This window comes from Lagenorhynchus albirostris, chromosome 7 (assembly GCF_949774975.1).
Source record: "Lagenorhynchus albirostris chromosome 7, mLagAlb1.1, whole genome shotgun sequence".
Taxonomy (NCBI): domain Eukaryota; kingdom Metazoa; phylum Chordata; class Mammalia; order Artiodactyla; family Delphinidae; genus Lagenorhynchus; species Lagenorhynchus albirostris.
The window spans coordinates 40,387,104-40,393,320 of NC_083101.1; positions in this window are offsets into that span (position 1 = coordinate 40,387,104).

Below are 6,217 nucleotides of genomic sequence, written 5' to 3' on the forward strand. Positions count from 1 at the left end.
GTACACCTGAAACCAATATAATGTTGCATGTCAATTATACCTCATTAAAAAATTATTTAAAGGTGATATTTAACCCAAGAACTGATTGGAGTAATCAAGTAGAATACCAAAGCCAGACAAGGACACTACTACAAGAAAAGAAAACATCCCTGATGTACATATGCACAAAAATCTTCCACAAAATACTAGCAAATAGAATTCAACAGCACATTAAAATGATCATATACCATGGTCAAGTGGGATTTATCCCTAGGATGCAAGGATAATTCAACATATAAAAATCACTAAATGGGAGGCACCACATCAACAGAATAAAGGATAAAAATTATATTATCATCTCAATGGATGCAGAAAAAGCATTTGACAAAATTCAAAATCATGTCACATTAGAAACCCTCAACAAATTAGGTATGGAAGGAATGTATCTCAACAAAATAGATGCCATGTACGACAAGCCCACAGCTAACATCATACTCAATGGTGAAAAGCTGAAAGCTTTTCCTCTAAGATCAGGAACAAGACAAGGATGCCCACTCTTGCCACTTTTATTCAACATAGTACTGGAAATCCTAGTTAGCCCAACGGGGCAAGGGAAAGAAAAAACATCCAAATCAGAAGGTAGAAGTAAAATTGTCTGTTTGCAGATGACATTATCTTATATAGAGAAAATTCTAAGAAATCCACCAAAAAAACTGTTGAACAAATAAATGAATTCAGTAAAGTTGCAAGATCCAAAAATCAGTATTAAAAAATCAGGTGTGATTCTATACACTAACAACAAACCATTAGAAAGAGAAATTGAGAAAACAATCCCCTTTATAATGATATCAAAAACAATAAGATACCCAGGAATAAATTTAACCAAGGAGATGAAAGACCTGTACACTGGAAACTATAGACCTTAAAAACATAGAAAACAAGAAGATACTGATAAAAGAAATTAAAGAAGCACAAACAAATGGCTATGGTCCTTGAAGAGGGATGAAATACAGGACAGGCTGCTGTATAGTTTACTCTGTTATTGCATTTCCACGTCTCTTTCATGTCCCTGTATTCTTCTGTAATATTCTCTTTCATACTGAGAATACATTCATATAATTTGGGGACAATTTATGTCCTGAAAAGTGTGCAAAAAGTAATTTTAACATCTGCATGTTATTAATTAAAATATCAGACTCCCATGGTCTTAACTTTCACTAGAAGATATTACTTCATTTAATTCTAAATGTTCACATCATTTTATAATATGGAAAGAAACCAAAAGCAATAATGAAATCTAAAAGTAAACGGATTTAAATTTTAATACAAAGTTAGTAAAATAAGCAAAACAAAATTTGTTTATGTATCATAATCAATCTACATAAAAATATGTGTCATTGTGGATAAAACCAGGAAGAAAACAAAATGAAAAGGTTTTGATATCAGGCAAATAAGACTTTTTGCTATGGTTTTCCCCAAATTGTCTTTACTCTGGTTTACTCTTCTTATAAAGATTCCATGAAAACAAAATGTGCAACATATTTGATGAAAGAAAAATAATGTCCTCCATTTTTATACCATTCTTACTTCTAAAAGTCAGGTATGAGATTTGGGAAATTAAGTTACATGAAGAACTGCACACAGATGGCTGTTAGTGAAGAATAAGAATCAGGCCACGGGTCTAATTAACTCATAGTGGAAAAAATTCAGTGTTTCTCCTACCTGCTAGTCATGCTGAGCAATTCTATGTCGGTATCCTGTTTCATACTACCTCATAACCTAATAGATTTTCTTTATTCAATCAGGTCTAGAAGCTACTATAAATATTCCAATTTTTCGTATACTTTCTAATCTCAACAGACTATGAATTCTCACTAAAGAACTCTCCATTCTTCATGTTGCTGCTTTTACTCTCTACCACGTATCATCCGAAATGTTTGCACCTTTCCTTGTATTGTCACATTTTGTTGATTTTCATTCTGTGCAGCTTTTTACTTGTTGTTGTGATGGAGTGGTGACTCCAGCTCCTTACATAGGTAACTGTTGATTGCTTTTTAGTTTTTATATATACAGTATATACGTTTTATATATATATATATATATATATATATATATATATAATTTGTATCTTTCATCTAGCCATAAAGAACATAGTAGCCCAAAGAGGGAAAAGAATCAGGGCTTTGAAAAGATTCACACCAATTTCAAAAGGAAATTTCCTTGTTTGTAATAAAGATAATTTTCTAAGCCAATGTTGTCACTATCTTCAGTGACACGAGTGTCCTGAATTACAGCTGTGCAGGTCTTAGGAATCCAGAATGAGGGGGTATTTGTGCTTTGCCTGTAAATGGAAGGTAGTTAGGACCTCTGTTATACTGTGCACGTATTATGCTTTAGTAGACACAGTGTAATGTACCAACATATAAATTCATTTTAATATATACTCTAGGACCTGTTAAAATTTGAATTCTGTCTGGAATTCTCATCCTTTTTATTAGCATAAGAGATCACTTTTCACTGGTGAAATGAGTGTTCAAAATATATGGTTGGTGAGAAGGACTATTCAGTCCCTGAGACCATTACATAAGAAAGGTATAGGAATGTTGCAGGCCTATGCTCTATATGGAACTTTCTAGAGAATGCTACGACTGACCCAAATAGATATTGGCTGAGACTGAGTCCCAGTATTGTGGTTTCTACCTCAGAATGCATCCTTCATAGGTGCTTATGGGATTACTTGAAAACAGACAAAGTTTTCCCCACGCTTAACTAAAATAGGTTGTGTCTTCTCATTAGTAGGTTATTGTAGTTGGGTCTAAGATTTGTTTCCAATGCAAAATACCACCTGCTGAAGAGACCTCAGAGCTTCCATATATTTCCAGTCTCTTTTTGATATCTACCAAAATGCTGGAAAACTCTTGAAGGGCCCAATTGGCTTATGTCAATTCCTATCGCTCTCTATCTGGAGACAAATACAAAAATATTCCAGAATCTCTGTTTTTGAGGACTTTAGGGTTTCATCACTAGTTTACATTATTTTATTTGTAATTTGGTATAATTTTAAGATGAGCCTCACTTGGAGGTAAAAGAAGTAACTACTGACTTGCTGGTTCAGTGACAAGAAGAAGATTCCCATGCCATAAAAGTTTTTCCTGAATCAGTAGGTTGATTCTTAACATTCTAGCATTAACACATCACAGCACTAACTAATATGTTTCATAATTGTTTTGTTATTGTTGTTTTTAAGCAGGAAATCTTATCACCAAGAAATAGAGTTCTCTGTCAGTTTATCGTGATTGTTAGCTAGAAGATTCTGTATTATTTGTAGAATATGCTGTCCACCGAGAGAGTTGTCATCCCCAGATGTGTGTGTATGAGTGTGAATGTATGTTTTGGCTCTCACTGCGTTTGAAGAGTATTTGAAATAGTTATAAACACTAAAATTCAGAAAATTTCACATAAAAATTCAGATTTTCATGCCTACCCTAGAATCACTGGTCCTTATGGCTTCATATCTCATTTACTTAAACTCCCCCGCCCTGCAATTGAACCTAGCCGTTCTTTAAAATAGGGTGCATATAAAGCTGCAGTCCTTGCCTTAATTTTTCCCCAAAGAGGACACACTGCAGACAGTTCCATTAAATGGCCTGGCAATGTGGAACAGAACAGGGTACAAACATGTTCTACAGCAGAGGTTAGCATGTAGTTTCAATATCCATCCTGCCTGTTTCTTTCCCAGTGCCATCCTCAGACTGAATGCTCCTAGTTTATTCCAGCCTGGAATTAAAGGGTTTCCTATCTGTGTCAATTTGCTTTTTATTTTTTGTTAATTCAAATGAAATCAGTAGTTTGATGGACTCTGTCAACAGAAAATAGCTCTGGTGCCCTTTTCCCCTTTCTATTGTGAAACATACTCAAAACAAAATAGTTCATTTGTACCAGGAAAGCCATCTTCAGATACATAAAATTAGCCATTCCTTACTCCCAGGAACTCACACATTTTAAAAATCTAGTGCCCAGCATCTTGTAGGAATAAAGTGGAAAACAAGACCAGATGAAAGAGTCAGAAAGCTGGAATAGCTGACAATTATCATCAGAAGAGAGGATGGTGCTGGCTGAGGGTCTCAGGAGCCACTCACTCATCACCAAGGAGATGCTCCCTGGGGGTGGCCTTATCATAAGAGGGAAAGCAGGATACAGTGATTTTTGCTGGTCCTTCATCATCTCTTTGAGTTTTTAAGTTGGAGTGTTGGAGTGCTCAGTCCTTAGGCCTCTTCTTTAATTACAACCATTTCTTTGATCATCTGTTCTAATCTCATGACCTAAAATGCCATCTGTACGCTGTGTATCTGCAAATTTAGAATCCCAACCCACATCTTTCCAGTGAACTCAAGACTTGCATGTACACCTGCCTACGCAACACTTCCCAGTGGATGTCTAACTGGCATCTCAAATTTATCCTGTCAACATTTAAACTCATGGCCATTACTCCTAACACCGCTCCTGCGTTTTCCCCCACGTCAGTTGGCATCTTCTTCATCCTTCACTTCTCTCTTTGTATTACATCCCACTTCTATCCACTGGGAAAACACATCTGCTTTGCCTTCACTCTGCTCCCAGCCACAGGGCTGCCTTATTGTACCCTGAACACACTAGTCGTGCTCCCAACACAGGGCCTTTGCTGTTGTTTCCTGTGTCTGGAAGGCTCTTCCCTTAGGTATCTATGTGCTGCCCCCTTCATCTCTTTAAGTCATTGTTCAGATGTTACCTTCTCAACGAGTTCTTTTTCAACCAACTTATATAAAATGGTAATGCCCATCTCCCCTATACTCTCTATTCTCTATCCTTGATTTATTTTTCTCCAAAACATTTATTGATTTCTAACTTGCCATATAATTCATTTTTAATGTTTTTTATTGTCTCTTTCCATTCAAAAAGAATGTAGGTTCTATGAGGCAGGTATTTTTGCCTGACATATAGTAGATGTTCAGTAAATATCTGCTGAATGAAGAAAGACTCAGAAGGACTCTAATCTCAATTTGACCTAAAACTAGCTGTGTGACCTTGGACAAGTCATTTGATCACTCTGGGCCTCAGTGTGTTTGCCTGTAAAAATGAGAAGACTAGATTAGAATAGCTTGGAAGTGGGAATAGCAGTCATGAGGGAGTAGAAACGAAAAGATCAGTCCCATCGAAGTCTCTGTGGCGTTGAATTTGCTTTGACTTTAAGAAGGAACCAATTGGATTGTGAGCCTTGGTGCCAGGCACTTGAGTAATAAGTTGAGGCTCTCTGTGGCATTACAGGCAACAGGGTCAAGCTGGTGGCATCCCAGTGGCAACAATGCCCTTCTTATTTTCCTCAAGGACTGGTTCAGAAGCTGGCAGCCTCCCCTGACAGACATCACCAGAGTGAGCAGGAGAGGAGGAGACCCTCAGATTCGGTGGCCAAGAGACCTGTGTTCAAATATGCAAGAAACATCCCCTTAGGTCTCCTGGAAACAGTTGGCCAGGTGGGGAAGGAGAAAAAAGAGGGTATAGTTCCTGCAGTTTTAGATAGGGCTGAGCAAGAGAAATATGATTTGGGTAAAAGCATGATCTTATTTATACTCCTCGGATGGCATGGCCTGGGGAGACACTGCCTAAGGCTCACGGCTTCTTTCATTCTACCCCACTGCTCTATTAAATCCTATTCCCTGCACCTTCAGAGCAAATCATTCCACATAACACTGTCTGCTTTCTTTGATCCATGTGACTGGAAGGATGGACCGTCAGCTCCCCTCCCCCACCAACCCCGCCATCGCCCAAGGCACAATCAATTTTAATATGCAAGGGAAATAGACCACACAGGATCTATGGCCTCCCAACAGGGACCTGACATATTAACCGTTGTAATACCTCTAATTCAGTCTGTTTACTTTGGGAGAGGCCCGTCTTTCCTGCTCATCATCTTAACCCATACATCGGCTGTGTCATGACTATTTAGAGTGATGGGGGTGATGCTCGGGGCATAGTCATGAGAAGCCTGATGAAGGAACAGCTACAGGGAGCCCACATAGCTTCAGGGTAATGATGACTAATTCTGTTCACGTCCCTCACCCCTGCCTCGAAATCTTCTCTTGCCTTTCAAATTGGCGTCTGTCGGAGGGAATGAGTCTGCTGGTGTCACCGCTTGGTGCATTGACCCGGAGAAGGAACTCCTTCTTGTCACAAAGGGATGCAAGCGAGAGGAGTAAAGAAC